This window comes from Brachyhypopomus gauderio, chromosome 1 (assembly GCF_052324685.1).
Source record: "Brachyhypopomus gauderio isolate BG-103 chromosome 1, BGAUD_0.2, whole genome shotgun sequence".
Lineage (NCBI taxonomy): Eukaryota > Metazoa > Chordata > Actinopteri > Gymnotiformes > Hypopomidae > Brachyhypopomus > Brachyhypopomus gauderio.
The window spans coordinates 3,985,826-4,002,415 of record NC_135211.1 but is presented as its reverse complement, the minus strand read 5'-3'; the positions used below and the strand labels follow the sequence as shown (position 1 = coordinate 4,002,415).

The window sequence follows — 16,590 nt, the reverse complement described above, 5'->3', positions numbered from 1 at the left end:
GTGCGCAAACACACAAAAGCCGCTTAGATTCTATAAATGCTTTGTTGGTCATTTTTACTGGGGTTTCTTATATGCTTGATTGTAATTTGATTAAGAGTTAGGGTTAGAATTAGGGTTAGGGCTAAACGTAGGCTCATGGTTACAGTTAGGACGGTGTGAACATGTAATCCAGCAGAATCATTAGTAGTTATACGAGGAGGAACACAAGCAAGAAAAAGAAAAGATCGAAGAAGAAACAAAAAGCAAAAACATAATCAGTCATGCACCAGTCAAGTCCAATAATGCGTCTATTGTTGTGTGTGCGTTAAATCCGGACCTACAGAAGGGTTTGTTTACTCTTCTGAACAGCTATGGCCTTTATTTCAGTGAATACTGGTCATTTCTGAAATGTGGATTTTTTTGCACATGGTCCACGAGGGCCGGTTCTCCTCCTCCAGTGGTGCTCTCTGCACCTCCTCTGTTCTCCTCTCTCTCCTTAAGCCTCCTTTGCCTCTCCTGCCTTTCTTCTTTCCTGGGGTCTGCTCTCCATAGCGCACACAGGCATTTTGTTGACGGGCATCTCTGCGGACGACAATAGTGCGTTTGATAGGAAGTGAGTGGTGCTGCATGCTAATGAGGGGGTCCTTTTCTCTCGCCGAGCTGGCCAGACGTGTGCCGTGAGCAGCAGCGGACTGCAGATCAGACCCCCCCCCCCCCCACACCACCGCTCCACCCGCACCTCCACTAGGGTGCAGCAGTTTGAGGCTTCACCGCCCCAGCTACGAAAGCGTTGTTAAAAGAAATGAAAGTAACTGTAAATCTATTGTAAAGAGCAATGGGAGTGTAAAGTGATTGTAAAGCTACTGTAAAGTATAAAGAGACTGTAAAGAGACTGTAACGCTACTGTAAAGTGTAAAGATTTTGTAAAGAGACTGTAAAGCTACTGTAAAGTGTAAAGATATTGTAAAGGGACTGTAAAGCTACTGTAAAGAGACTAAAGCTTCTGTTTGCTCTGCTGTATCGGAGCATTGAGACATAAAAGTGCCCTGGCTCATTGTATGTCAATGTCTTGCTGTTGTGGTCGTGTGCTCAGTAATGGCACAGCCGCAAGGAAGATGGAGGAAAATGAGAAAACAAAAAAGAAGTGGAGAAAAACAGGTTTGTGTTTTTCCGCCCATCGTGGTTCTCTTCTCTCTGTGCTTTGATGTTGGGCTCTGGCTGTAAGGCGTTATGCTATGAGAGCAGCATCACTGTTGATGATAAACACAGCTTCCTGTAAGCGGGGCCGCTTCACCCTCTCAGCCGCGTGGTTACGACATCCAACTTGGTGATCAATAATCTATCTGTCGGGGGCTCTCTCTCTCTTTCTCTCCTTCAGTCATGTTCTCTTTTTCTCCCTCTGTTTGTCTCTCATTCTTTGCCTTTCCCTCTTGTGGCCTCTCTTTCTCTCTCTATCGCATAGCTATCCGAGAGTATCATAATCAACAGCATTGTGTTTGATTGAAACCCACACTCTTAAGTCTTTTATCCAGTAATGATTGGCCTTGTTGTATTATGATGAAACAAAGATAGCCTCATTTCAATTCCCGCATGCGTGTGAGCACGCGTACGTGTATGTGTGTGTGTGTGTGTGTGTGTGTGTGTGTGTGTGTGTGTGTGTGTGTTCTGTTTGGGTGTGACTGATCCCTCCTCACTGACAGTGAGAATAAGCGGGGTATTGTCAGGCAGCATCGCTAGGCCTGTTCTTGCCCTGCGTCTCCATGCTGGCCATATGATGATGGGAGCCACGCCGATACAGCAGCGGTGTGGACAGAAGGCTCATTCTGAGGGCCGGCCGCGCTCTACACCACCCGCTCCCATTGACTACGCCCGTCCTACTATGACCCGCCACGCCCATCGCCACACGCCAGGACAGCAGTGCGGAGAGATCACGGCCCAAAAGAGCGGGATGCGCGCGGGACGCTGAAACCGATGTCGCCCGCAATAAAGCGGTGGAACCTTCAGAAGACAAAGAGCTGTGTGAGAGCTTCATTACATTTATTAGCAGGCTGCATCCCGCAGACGAGACGATTTTACATTCAGGACTTTTTTTTTATTCTGTAATAAAGATGTTTGATTGAGAAAAATTGGGTCTTTGGGCAGTTTTCTGGTTTTTACTAAATAAATATATTTATGGGTGCACGCGCATGTGCGTGTGTGTGTGTGTGTGTGTGTGTGTGTGTGTGTGTGTGTGTGTGTGTGTGTGTGTGTGTGTGTGTGTGTTTATCCTCCGAGGCTAACTTTTCTCTCTGGACACAAATCAGCCTAAGCAATCCAGTGTCCTGCTCTCTGGCCGTTGGCATGGCGATGGCTGGTTGCCGCAGAGACATGGTAACTTATTCCCACCTCTCGCTGAGCTGGAAAGGTTTGCCAAAATGCTGAGTCATCGCCTGGCAACATGCCATGGCAACACGCCATGGAAACCCTCAAAATTTGTACTCTTCTTTTTGAGGGTGTACCTGATCTGTAAGGGACGCTTTCTACACACTTCTCCTTGAACACATCTGAAGCAGGTTCACACAGCAACCTTTCTCTTTGTATGTCTCTTTCTTCTCTCTCTCTCTCTCTCTCTCTCTCTCTCTCTCTCTCTCTCTTTCACCCATTCTTTGTTTCATCCCTGTTTTGCTAGCGGCCTCTCGTGGCCTCTCTGCACTACACTGCGCAGTATAATTTAGAGAACTGGAGAACTGATCCTAGAACAGATGTGATGGTGTCACTGGCGCGTTACTACTGTTGTGCTCATGAGTAAAGCGACTTAACCCCAGGATGCTCTCCCCTTCTCCAACGCTAGAGGGCGTCAGAAAGTTGACTCATATAAGCAACTGAGCAAAAGTTCAAGCTGTTATCTCATTCGATTTTTGAGATCTTTTGGCATACCTTTTGCAGAAAATACTTTTTTTTTAGTAAACTTTAAAAGGCTTAAAGAATCATTTACAGTCCCAACTGAGGAAATGACACGCGTGATTTCCTCAAACACGCATTAGTTCTGGGATTTAGAATCACCACAAATTTAGTCTGAACTGGGATTGAGAACCACTGTACTAAATCATATGAAGCTGTTCGCTGTTGTGTGCCCCCGTGTGCGGTTAAATTATCCTGCGCACATGTTTCGTATGACCACCAGATGGCGGTAGCTACTTTTGAAAGCTTCAAACTTGGACGTTTTTAACTTTTTTTATTTTTGTTTATTTTGTATTTTGTTACTATCACGTACAAATTGAGGTAAAAACAACTGTGAGTGAAAGCTGAAACTCAAATAAATACTAATCCCACATCCAAATAACAGCTATAAGCACGTAAATCAGATAAGAAATCTAACATGTCACTAATTTGCCATTTCAAGGCTCTTTCAAAATTGCCATTTCAAGGCTCTTTTCCCTTTATGTGAACCAACTGATCAAACACAGCCATGTACGCACACTTAATTATAAACCCGCCAGTCAGACACAAGCACTATCAAAAGCCTACAATACATCAGTACATTTGTTAGCCATTACATTCACTTCAAACAATTGAAACAATGCCCTGTGACATTTTACATGTGTCCCTACACAGGACACGACGTCAGTATATTCTCAAAGAAGCAGGAGAGTGTCGGGTAGGCTTCACATTCAAACAAACAGCCACAGTTTTCAGCAGGGCCGGAGTGGGACACTTTTTCAGCCCGGGAGTTTCATGCCCAAATCCGGCCCAAAATTATTTTTCCCTCCCAATCAGCCCAATCTAGAGACTGACATGAGCCGGCCCATCGGGAATCCTCCCGAATCTCCCGATTAGCCACTCCGGCTCTGGTTTTCAGTAACATCTATTAGGTCTCCATCAAGAGTGCAGTCATCTCGGATGAAAGCTCTGAGCGCCATCTGACGAACTCTGAAAGGAAAAGAAGAACATGTTACGTAATGCCCACTTCGATATTGCGCACATCTTTTATACGTGTACCTTCATGGTCGGGATCATATTGAAGTACACAATGTTGTTTTATTTTCCAAGAGCTTAGCAAATGGATGTTGATTCAATCTTGCGTCAGTCTTCATAGACGAGGATGGTTTAACCAAATAAATTAAAAATAAGGAGAAACCTCATTGTTCACTATTGAGTAATTCTGAAGGTTTCAGGGCCAACGTGGTTGCAATAGCACGTGTGCTACAATCCTGCAAGATTCTGAGGGCAGATGTTTCATGATCTTCAGCCCTACGTAAGGATTCCCCTCATTCAAGCCACGGAGAATGCTCATAACCACGCTGACGATCCAGGGTCTGCGTGAGCATGGATTTGCTATTCAATGTGTGTCTTCTCTTCTTGAGAGAGGACGTAGCCTGTGATGTGATGTCCAGACCAAGAAGCAGCGTTACGTATGTGTTAATTCATGCTCTTTCATATCTCCACAAATCTTTCTGCTATGTTTATGGACTATCATTTATTTCTAACACACTCCGATCTGAATTTTGGTGAAAAGTGTAACCTTTGGAAATGCATAGAGACAGATTTTATAACGAAGAGAAAGAGGAGGTTGAACGTGCAATAAGGGTCTGGTGTGTTTGGGTAACACATTCATGTCTTTACTCTAACCTTGCCTCTGAAACTCCAGGCTCTCATTAGTAAAGCAGAAATGTACATCTTTCACACTGAGCTTCGAGTATAAACGATCTAATCGTGTGAAACTTGCACGGTGACAGCTGGGTCTTTATAAATGACAGAAATTAATGGTGTGTTCCATTTTCTGTTGCTTGTGTGGGCGGTTGTGTGAATTGTGTGGTGTTTTGATAAAACAAGCCCTGTCTTTAAAAGGTGCGTATATGCTTTAAGTTGAAGTGAGAGGTGTTCCCTTCATCTGAAAAGGCAGTGTGTCAGTGTTGGGTGAGTAAAACCTCTTCATCGATTTTTGCTTTGCCATCAGTTTTTCAGTTGATGAAAGTGTGCATAGTGTTTTACTTTTGTAGATTAAATTCAGTACCATTTCAAACAACGCTGCCTGGTTTAAAGTGTACTCACGCAACCAAGCGGACTGAAGTGGGTTTTGAATAGTCTCACTCTGTGTGTGTGCATGTGTCTAATTGGACACACACGCACACACACACCAGTGGCTACACAAACATTGTGCACACACCACACGACGGCGGTTTGACGTCACTGATAATGAACAGTGCGGGCGTTTGAGATTCAATGGCAGAGCCAAAGTGTTCTGGACCAAAGGAGGGACAGTCTTCTCAAAATGGACGCCTGTGGCCCTCCAAATCAGCCTGTCAGCCAGACCTGCTGAGTCTCTCTCTCTCTCTCTCTCTCTCTCTCTCTCTCTCTCTCTCTCTCTCTCTCTCTCTCTCTCTCTCTCTCTCTCTCTCTCTCTCTCTCTCCTTCTTCCACTCTCCTCCTTTCCATCATAAATGGCTGCTCTACTCCCACAGTGCAGTAGCTACTGGAAAACTGTGTGTGTGTGTGTGTGTGTGTGTGTGTGTGTGTGTGTGTGTGTGTGTGTGTGTGTGTGTGTGTGTGTGTGCGCGCGCCCAGTGTTTCTAAGGGTGAGGCTGAAGTATTAGTCGTTAGCTTTTTTCCCTGTTCCATCTGGTACACTGGGGGATACCTTTAGGAGAAAAGCTTCTTTAAAAGGTCATTATCAGGACAGGAGTGTTTGCGTATATATTGTCCTAATGCGCATGCTGTCGTCTCATTGGCTCATATTTAGACAGCACTGCTACTGCTCCCCTTCTCATCCAGACAGAAATGGACATTTATTTTGCAACTCATTTCATATTCTAATAGCTTGGTCAGGAATGTCTTTGTGTCGCCACAGCAACATGTTTCCATAGCTCCCTTGGTAGAGGCGGTAGCACAATGTGCTAACAACCCCAAAGTCATGGGATCAGTCCATGGTAAACACACATGGTGTACTGATAACTTGTGTAAGTGACCCTGGATAAGAACCTCTGTCACATGTCACATATATGAGATACACTTTTCCAAAGTGTCGATAAAGAACAGTAACTTCTGATAGTTATCTGGTGTGGTAAGCTGAATGTCTCAAACATTTGAGAATGTTTTAGTGGCTTGGCCCACATACAGAATATCTGTAAATTGTGCTGAGATTGTGTATCGACGCTTCAGAGAGAATCTGATTTGCTTGCAAAGTCTTGCGATAGCTATCATTCCTCTCTCTCTCTCTCTCTCTCTCTCTATCTCTCTCTCTCAATCTCTCTCTCCTCCTCTCCCTGTCTATTTCACTCTCAATAATGAGGCACAAGTGGATTTGCTATTAACTCTTCTATCCCAAGATTGATGAGCTTTAATCAACTTGAGCACCTCTGCCTTAACGCACCCACAAACACACAAACACGACACAGCAGACACAGAGACTCTCTCTCTCTCTCTCTTTCTCTCTCTCTCTCTCTCTCTCTCTCTCTCTCTCTCTTTCTCTTTCTCTGCCTCAGCCACCCACATACACACTCACACCCACACAAGCTTAGATGATCATTTAGAGAGAGGGTGAAATCAGTCACGGATAACCATCAGTTAATAGATTTTAGCATTATGTTTATCATCACAACCTCTTTATGACATCATCATATTGATATTTGTCACTAAACATTTGCATCGTAGCCTTGTGCTCAGGCCTTCCGCTTCCACTGCAGATCTAATGTGTGTCCGGGAAAAACAGCTCATGGTAGATGGCAGGGTCCCTTTATTTCATAAGACAAACCAGCTGTACTGTTCCCAGAGTGCTAAAATTAAATTAGCCTGTGTGGGTGACAGGGATTAACCCCCCCCTGCTATTGTCTCATTAAGGTTGTTTCAGTAAACAAGCTCTCTGGCCAAAAAAAAAAACAGTTGTTGTAAGTTGTAGTAATTAATCTGGATTATGAGGTAATACAAGAGAGCAGATAGCATATCCTTCTGTTGAGTTTTGGCACAGGAGGCTGATTTATTTTGATTCCATGACACATTGTCTTCATACACACACACACACACACACACACACACGCACGCACAGTTTCACTCACATAAGTGTGAAGAGTCCAGGTGTCTGTCTACCCTTAGTGTCAGGGGCAGGGACAGAAATAGCAAACACATACACACAAAGCTCTATCGGTGTGGGTCAGTGTGATGACCTGTTCTAAGCCTCTTATCTCACACACACTCTCTTTCTGACCTGCCAATAAGGGTGAGCACGCACACCCACACACATGCATACACACACTCCTTGAACACACACACACACACACACACACACACACACACACACACACACACACACACAAGACGTTGCATGTCCAACATGAGCAAAATACACCTAGCCAGACACACACACACACACACACACACACATTCTTAGCCATTCGGAATTAATCCTCAATTTCCAGTACCAGAAACATGCCTGGACATGTTTTGCACCAGCACACAGCCAAAACACACAGACATTAATCCTCAGCCATACAGAATTTAGCCTTGATGTCCAGTACCAGAAACATGCCCGGACATGCTCTATACCATCACACAATGGCATCTTGGCTCACTCCAGTAGGCTAGCTAGTGTTTGGGGTGGGGAGGGATCATTAATAACCCTGCATAGCTCAAAGATGTCAGCCTGACACGGTGCTGATATCTGATATCTCCCACTGGTAGTAGCAGCAGTTTCAGTTTTTCTGCGGCTGGGACTAGTTTGTCAACACTCACAAACCTCCGCCAAGTTTAAGTCCAAGAGGTCGGTACTGAAACAGTAAAAGCAACAACTCAAGATCCATGTCTGAGCCACAGAGGAATGTGTGTCTAACTTCCCCCTCACACACAAGTCCTGCTGGCTGAAACTAAAATCCCATCTGTATGAACATACATATTGGGGTGATGCCAGGGGCATAAATTAAAATGAATTTTTCAAGACTGCGTCTATGTATTCATGTGTTGTGCAGTTGCATCTATGTATTCATCCAAGGACTCACACATGATGCAGTCTGAGATCTTGTGTCTGATAAGACATCTGAGTCAGACAATCGAGATCTTCATCCAGCAACCCCCGATTTTTCATTTGTTTCACACATTGCTTGTTTAATTGTCCGTACATAAATATATTTTTGTTTCAAAATAATATACTATCCAACTTGCATACCGGAACCCAAATCAGTATACAATATGTCCAAAATAAGTTCTAGTACACAAAATATACCTGAGAGTATACTAATCCAGCCAAGTATTCACGTGACCTCATAATAAGGTTTGGATTTGTGACATAATGGATTCTATACAACATAGGCACCTACCATGAGAACCAGTGTTATATAGGCCTATGCATTATACAGTATATACTGAATGCAGTAAGTATGTAGAAGGCTATTTTGATCATAGCATCTTTCTTTCTATCCATCTGTTTATGAAATGTTTTTCTCTTGTTCGACTCGGTTTGTTCTGCTTGCTGGCTGTTTGTGTGTTTGTTTGTGTGTTTGTTTGTGTGTTTGTTTGTGTGTTTGGTTCTGACTTCAGTTAATGACTGCTCTTAGGATTTCCCCATTTGGGCTAGGTGTTGTTGACTCCGGTCTGTCGACAGCTATGCTCCTGCAAGCTTACTGCAAACGACAACACGAAAATCTGTGAAAAAACATGTGTGACGTTTCCTTCTCAGCAGCTTGTTTCCATCAAATTGAGTGATGTAATTTCCGGCCAAAAATTTAAAAATACTTATCGCATAACTTTTGCTTTTCGATAAAAAAAAAGGTTGAGGATGGTATTTTTCAATTTCAATATCAATTTGGGCTAGAACGACAGATCATACATCCATAGTTGTTCCTTCAATTAATGTCATGGAAAAACAGGAATTACTCTAGAATCAACCTCCACTCCGACCAAGAATCACCACGCTTCTCACACCAGCAGCCCCCTCTGATGCCAGTTGTGTGAAAAATAAGATTAATTACGTGAAGAGAAAATTGCGGAACACGGGTTGAGGCACAAACCACATCGTTCAAGTGTTCAACAACACGCCGTGACAGCCTGACAGCTGCTCGCACTCGGTCAGCGGTTCATCACGTTTATACGTGACCCCGAAGAGAGGGCACTCGGGCATGGGTAAATGTGTTTTATTTTCAAATTCTCAAAATCTCAAATTCTCAAATTTTTTATTCTCATCTCTCATATCAGCTCCCCGTTAACACCTTGTGTTTTTCTCACACGTGGTAATGCATCGCCTCTCACGTGAGACGTCGTCAGCCTCTTCCCTTCCTCTCTCACGTCTCTGCCTGATCCTGTAAAGCTGCCTAGGCTTCTGCCTTTGGTTACCAAGCAAGGACTGAACTGACCTCCATTACGGATACACCCACACCAATGCCTGGCTGCTCTTCACAACCATTCCAAAGCTATTTTAATCGTTTTTGTTTTCATTTTTGGGAATAAAATACACGGATCGTTGATCTTCAAGCATGAGACTCAACGGGCTTTTCCGTTAATGCTTGGCCTGGCGTTGTTTGGGACGTTATTTTAGCGTAAACGCAGAATCTGCACTAGGCCTACCTCTCGTTTTTTTTTTTTTTTAAAGTGGACCAAGGAATGACTGTACAAGTTTTCAAGCATTGCACTGTGAACCTTTATAGCCGTATCGATGAATCCGACCGCACCAGTTTCAGCACAACTGTACATTCCAGCCCAACAAAACAATATCCAGTGATCTCTGCAAAAGTGATCTATAGCCTGCACCGCCCCAAAAGCGCCTTAGAAAGAATTCTCAGCAATTTATCGCTCCTCCTTCATGGGGTAAATACAGGTCGCCTTAGATATTAATTCACTGTAATAATAATGGAATTTTCTCATTAATTTAGAAATAAGCTGACTGGCGATTGCTCCCAGTGGGGTGGAGTAATAATTAGAAAACAGCCATGGTTTGTCTAGCTGTTTGATGCAGTCCATAAGGAATGTGAGAAAGTTGACCTATAGCTGTTTCATTAATTTCAGATAATCACCACCGGGACCGCGTTACAGCCAGCGGTCCAGAGCCAAACCCACTTCGGCATATGAGCCGAGTTCCACACCAGCCAGACCTCTGCGGTGACCTTGTGAACATGCTGGCTCGAATAGTACCGATCTCAGATCAGGGTAGTGCGGTGCTTACTAATATTTACAATTTACCCTGCTTTCCTTGATATTTGGCTGTCTCTCTCTCTCTCTCTCTCTCTCTCTCTCTCTCTCTCTCTCTCTCTCTCTCTCTCTCTCTCTCTCTCTCTCTCTCTCTCTCTCTCTACATCTTTCTACCTACTTGCGTCCCTCCACTTCCTCTCTGTCACCCGTGGCATATACTGTCTCACTCTTTCTGGCTGTGTGGGGGTCCCTTCCTCTCTCTCTCCTTCCTCTCTCTCTCCTTCCTCTCTCTCTCCTTCCTCTCCTTCCTCTCTCTCTCCTCTCCAACTCTGCACACTCTCTGTTTATGATGTGATCCAGTGGTCTCCTGCATAGCTAATATCTCTCCCCTGATGGCTACACAGCTTCAAAGTCCAGGATAATTGAAGCAGCATGTCTCCATTATATGTGTGTGTGTGTGTGTGTGTGTGTGTGCGTGTGTGTGTGTGTGTGTGTGTGTGTGTGTGTGTGTGTGTGTGTGTGTGTGTGTGTGTGTGTGTGTGTGTGTGTGTGTTATTGTATGTTTGGGAATAGTTACCACAGACACAACGAGCTAAATTTGACACAGATAGTGTTAATAATGGAATTCTATTATTATTGTTGTTGTTGTTGTTGTTATTATTATTATTATTTTTGTTGTTGTTGTTGTTATTATTTTTGTTGTTGTTGTTGTTGTTGTTGTTATTAATCATCTGCGATCTGGCTTATCTTTTGTTGTAATTGAGTTTTTTGTATTTAGTAGAATATACTTAGCTGGTAACTCTATTCCAGTTCCTATACTTTTACTATATTATTCTTTACAGACATCAGACATTTTGTGACCTTTTGTGGAGTACCTGCCTGCTTTAAATCAACAATTTAAATTGTCCCAAAAAGTTGTAAATCTCCTGTCTGAACAATTATAGACATGTCACACATACCTCTGTGATTATGAATAGAGCTGAATGACTCTCACCTCGAGGACTCTTCTGAACATCTTATAGACGCTGTGCAGTCGGAGTCCAGACCTAATCAATCTGCAGAGGATGATGTGAGTATGAGACATCAGTACATACTGTAGAACCTGGATGAACCTGGGACCTGGATGAACCTGGATGAACTTGGGACCTGGATGAACCTGGATGAACCTGGGACCTGGATGAACCTGGATGAACCTGGGACCTGGATGAACCTGGATGAACCTGGGACCTGGATGAACCTGGGACCTGCGCTCGGCTCCTGTTTGTGGACTTCAGCTCCGCTTTGAATACCAGATCGTTTTGCTGTAAACTGACGCAACTGAACATTGATCTCTCCATCAGTCAGTACATCACAAACATTCTCATGATCAGGAGTCAGTACGTCATATGGGCCCTGCTCTTCTCTGATTCTCTCAGAGTCACATGGGCCCTGATCTTCTTTGGTTCTATCAGAGTCACATGGGCCCTACATCTCAGGAAACAAATCTCTTAAAATTGTACATTTCACAGATGACACCACTGTGGTGGGCCTCGTTACCGACAATGAAGAGTCCCATTACCAGAGGCAAGTCAACCGTCTCACAGCATCGTGGTGTGTGAGCACCAACCTGGAGCCGTGGAGATGATAACAGATTCCATCCTACATCCCCCTAGCAATCACACTATCACGCTATCACTCAGGTGGGCTCAGTGACGTTCTTGGCTACTGTTGCCTCCTAAAGACTGAAATGGGGGCAGTAATGTTATCTCACACCTCCACAGTGAATGTTCTTCCTATGACAGTTGAAGACACTCCACGTCAGTTCACACGTCCTGCTCTAGTTTAAAGAGCCATTACAGAGAGCTCCCTGATCTCATCCATCACGGTCAGGTAAAAGTCTGCGTCGACCTGTCCCTAGATCAAGCTACAAAGGGTTGTGTGCAAGGCTGCGAGGGTAGTGGGCTGGCACCTACACCAAGCTCTAGCCAGAAAACAAGCTTGGAAGATCATGGCATTCTTTCCACCCCACCCACGGCCTTTTCCTCTGGGTCTTCTTTTAAGACCAAAACCACACCAGACCAAATGAGCTTCTTTGTCCAGAAGCGGTAGCTCTTCTCAATACATCATGACTCTCACACTGGGATGTGTATTTGGGGCGTATTATTGTGCCCTTCGTATTTACTGGTCATTACTCACTATGATAGCTGAGGCATTTTTTATCGATTCATACCGCATAATACTGACCTCCTGCCCTATGAACTCTATGTATTTCTTATATTTAGTTCTTATTTACTGAATACTCAGTACTTGTGTACTGAATTGTGGTTCCATCACCCTGTATTGTTGTATGGCACATAATTCTGTGTATTGTATACAGAATATGTTTTACTCTATTGCATGAAGAGTGCCAAGAAATTTCACAGTACATATAACTTTACTTTGGTGATTAAAGGGGAATTCTTTTATACTTTCATCCATATTACACAAGTGGAGGTTAAGAACCAATTATATATATATATAAATATATATATATCCATTTTTTAGATCACACAGACTAGACGTGAAGGATCGCTAAAGCACAATTTGAGATTGAGAACTCATTACAGTACTGACAGAAATACAATAATGACAGCATAAACATGTGCACTGACAGAAATATGTACTGGCTACAATATTAAACACTGCACTTAATTCCACCATGGCTACAGTTACAGCACTGATAGCAGCATACAGTACTAACAGTAACTTCAGTTACAAAACACATTACCTCAGCTAAGTACTGGTCAATCTGATAGCTGACAGTGCAACTCAGAGTATGTGCTGTAACAGTAGCAACCTACCTCATACTGAACGTGATGTCCTTTAAAACTCGATATAACTTGGATGGGGATTTTAGCCATAATAAAACTCATGCACTGAATAATCTTGCTTATTCTGCAAGAAAAATGCCATATCCGCCTCACTGTTTAATCCCTGCACATAACAGAGTTGACACCACCTCTACAGAGACTGTTTGAATCGTCTGGGTTTCTTCTCCTCTTCGTCTCTTTTACCAGCACCCCTGACCTGTAGTTTCTTTTGAACTGAACCTCAGGCGATGCCACAGTGCCTGTATTCCACTTCCTGTCTTCCACAGGAAGTGAGCCACTCCTACAGTAATGGTATAGGAAGCTGGACCTTCTACAAATGTTTTTCCCATGCTGTCTTAGGCATGCTGTTTAAATTTTTTCAGTGCCAGTTTTAAGATAAAATCCAACATGCTTCAATTTTAAACTGCAAATTTACAATAATGTAGATAATTACAGCACCTCTAGCAGACTCTCTTCCGTTGAAACCCACCCTGGTCAGGTCAGCAGGCCGTTAAAAGCTAAATAGGTTTAAACCTATAGGTTTAGCTAAATTTTGTTCAGATACAAACCCACACAGTGGACATTGAGTGTCTCTGGACCCAATTACAAAACCTACATCTGGTTCTTTAAATCTGTTCTTTCTCATCTGGCTTTACTGACCTGCCAAAACCCCAAGTGTTCATCACTGGTGCTTCTCACACACTGTGAGAAGACAGGAAATACACGTACGTGGACATTGTCCTCTTAAAGTCATTATGCGGCCCTGTCATAGCTAATGGCCCCTGAGTAGAAGATACCGTTCCCATCACAACGCTACCAGCTTCTCTGTGAGAAGCCAGAAATATTAAGAGATTTTCATAGATTACTTACCAGAGATTTTCAGAGATTACTTACCAGAGATATTCAAAGGAGAAATAAACTAGAGTTTTAGTTTACATTTTATGTGTGTGAGAGAGAGACAAACAGAGCAGCACGTGTATATAAACACAGAACAGGTGAAGGTGTGATGAAGCAGTAACGTTGTCTCTGACTAAAGAGCGGTGTGTCTGCACGCTACAGACCAGTGGAACGTGACCATGAAAATGTGACGGGAATTTCACCGACTAATTAATCTCTGGGAGATTAGAGGACCGTGTGTGCTGTAGGAATGTGCTTCCCGGTGCCACTGTGGTATCAGTCCGGCGTACAGAGAGAAACAGAACAGCAGCATCAGATGGAAGAAGGTGAGATGACATCACAGCTCCGGGGAACGTGTGAGAGGCAGCCGAACAAACAGAGCTGCAAAAGTAAAACAAGGAAGGAGAATCTCACACAAACACACACACACACACACAACCCCTCCCCCCCACACACACCCACCCACCTACCCACACACACACACACACACACAGCCCTCCACACACACACGCACACACACACACATTCCATGTGGCCAACCTCTAAAATTATTCGAATATAACTGAAACTGTCACATAAATCAACTTTTCTAACAACAAACACTGAATATTAAACTGAATATGAAGATCAGACATAGACTGGAATACATATTTAAACTAACCTTCTCTAACCTGCAGTCGAGCTATAAACTAAAAATGTAAAAAGTAATAAGACAATGCTAATGCTAATGTTTGAGCTCAGTTACGCCATCACCTGAAGGTCTCTATTGGGAAAAATTTTTAATGTGGGTATAGGGTTAATCTGTATTTGAGAAATTGGACCACTGTGTTTCCTCTGTCAAATACACTGTCTCTCACACACATCAACACACACACACACACACACTCGCTCACTATTCAAGAATAGGAAGAACAAACCAGCGAAAAGAATGAAACAGAAGGGTAAAGTGTGAAACAGCAGTACCTCAGACAGAGAGAGAGGCAGAGAGAGAGTAAGAGAGAGAGAGAATGAGAGAGAGAGTAAGAGAGAGAGAGAATGAGAGACAGAGAATGAGAGTGTCTTTGAGGCCTGTCACAAAGGCCTGTTTTATGTGGTTACTTTCACATGATTGTTGCCATGTCAACCCGAGCATGCTTTCTAGGCTGTCCTCTCCCATTTCCCTGGATAGGCGTGTGTGTGTGTGTGTGTGTGTGTGTGTGTGTGTGTGTGTGTGTTGGGGGGGGGGGATTTCTAAAGGGTCTTTCCACACTGACATCTTGTACTCTCAGAGCATTTCTGATCTCTGCAGAGAGAGAACAACACAGCCACAGCAAAAGTTCTGACCTAAACAGCACACACACACACACACACACACACACACATACACACACACACACACATACGAGGAAATGCATCATGGTTTTAATACCTCTAATGCAGTGATGAAACTCACCGACCCTTAAGCCCCCCACACACAGCGAGAAGCTAGCTGAGCAAACGGGCACAGGCAGGATTCTGAATGTGTGATGCTTCTAGGGCCCAGATTTAGTGTGACGTGGAGCATTCCAGCTTCCCAAGCTTGACTCAGTGACAAAATTACCTGTGCATACAACTGAAATATATAACTATAGCGCTCTCTATGTGTTTTTTGCATAAATATGTGCTTCTGTGTGTGTGTGTGTGTGTGTGTGTGTGTGTGTGTGTGTGTGTGTGTGTGTGTGTTGTATGTAAACCCCTTACTTTCCTACCTAATTATAGTTTGCTCCACTGCTCAAGCTAGACTGAAACTAAATCTGAAACAGTAGGTTCTAGTTTAAAGTTTATTTTTAGTTGTTTATTTTTAACTGTGTGCTGCTTTATGAAGGCCCCTTCCTCACACTGAATACCTAATATTGTTTCAGAAATGCAGACTCACATCCATGGCCTACTACCCAGTGTTTTACCTAAACTACCTACAGCCTCACATGAACCGATCCCATCATCTGATAACCGGCATATACTCAATGTAAAAAAATATATAATTCTCTTCAGTGTCTAAAATGCCTTGATGTTTTTTTTCAGTTAATCAAACAAATGACAGATTATTGTTCTGTTATAACAATATTATCAAGTACTGTTCTTGACTAAGGGAACATACAGACAATAAGTCAATCAATCAATCAATCAATCAAAATGTATTTATATAGTGCTTTTTTTTTGTTCAGAGTGAATAGTGTTTATCATTTTAAATGTGTCATCTTTAGCAAAGTGTTTTGTTCCTCTACATCTGTGTAGAACTCAAGGCAGAGCCAACGACCACAGATACTGAATTTGGAGGAACTTTTGGAATAAGACCTTGTGGGCTTTCAGGTGGTGAAGGTGGTTTGTGTGTGTGTGTGTGTGTGTGTGTGTGTGTGTGTGTGTGTGTGTGTGTGTGTGTGTGTGTGTGTGTGGATTATTGGGTGTATCCCACTGGCAGTGTGCCGGCGTACCGTGACACAAGTCTAGCCTGCCATGTTTGAGTCACATGACATGATTTCCTAAAACTCACAGCTGCGGGATTTGAGTGTAATTGAACAATCCTATTATGGGTATTTATTTCTTGATACATAATATAATAATAATATGTATATTTTGTGATGTGTTGCCATTCTGATTGGCTGACTCTTTTCTCATGTGCCACATTTCTGATTCACTGGTGTCATGTTTGAAAGTGAGTTAGGTTTTATTAAAATAACAGGCAGAACAAAGCTAGTGCTAATAACACGGAGAGGGAAATAACCAATAGCAGAAAAAGAAACGTGAAATATCAACCAACAGGGTAAGAGAACATGAGGTT

General features: G+C 43.2%; 1 long non-coding RNA gene across 3 annotated transcripts; it reads left to right on the top strand.

Annotated features, from left to right (window-relative positions):
- Positions 1-3,815: 3,815 nt before the first annotated feature.
- Positions 3,816-12,477, top strand: LOC143519344 (uncharacterized). Of its 3 annotated transcripts, XR_013132416.1 has the most exons (4): positions 3,816-4,370; positions 4,792-4,875; positions 9,946-10,086; positions 11,091-12,477. It is a non-coding gene; the product is annotated as an uncharacterized LOC143519344 (long non-coding RNA). The 3 variants fall into 3 exon arrangements; XR_013132422.1 differs by having other exon boundaries at positions 4,807-4,875; positions 9,946-12,477; XR_013132413.1 differs by having other exon boundaries at positions 9,946-12,477.
- Positions 12,478-16,590: the final 4,113 nt, after the last annotated feature.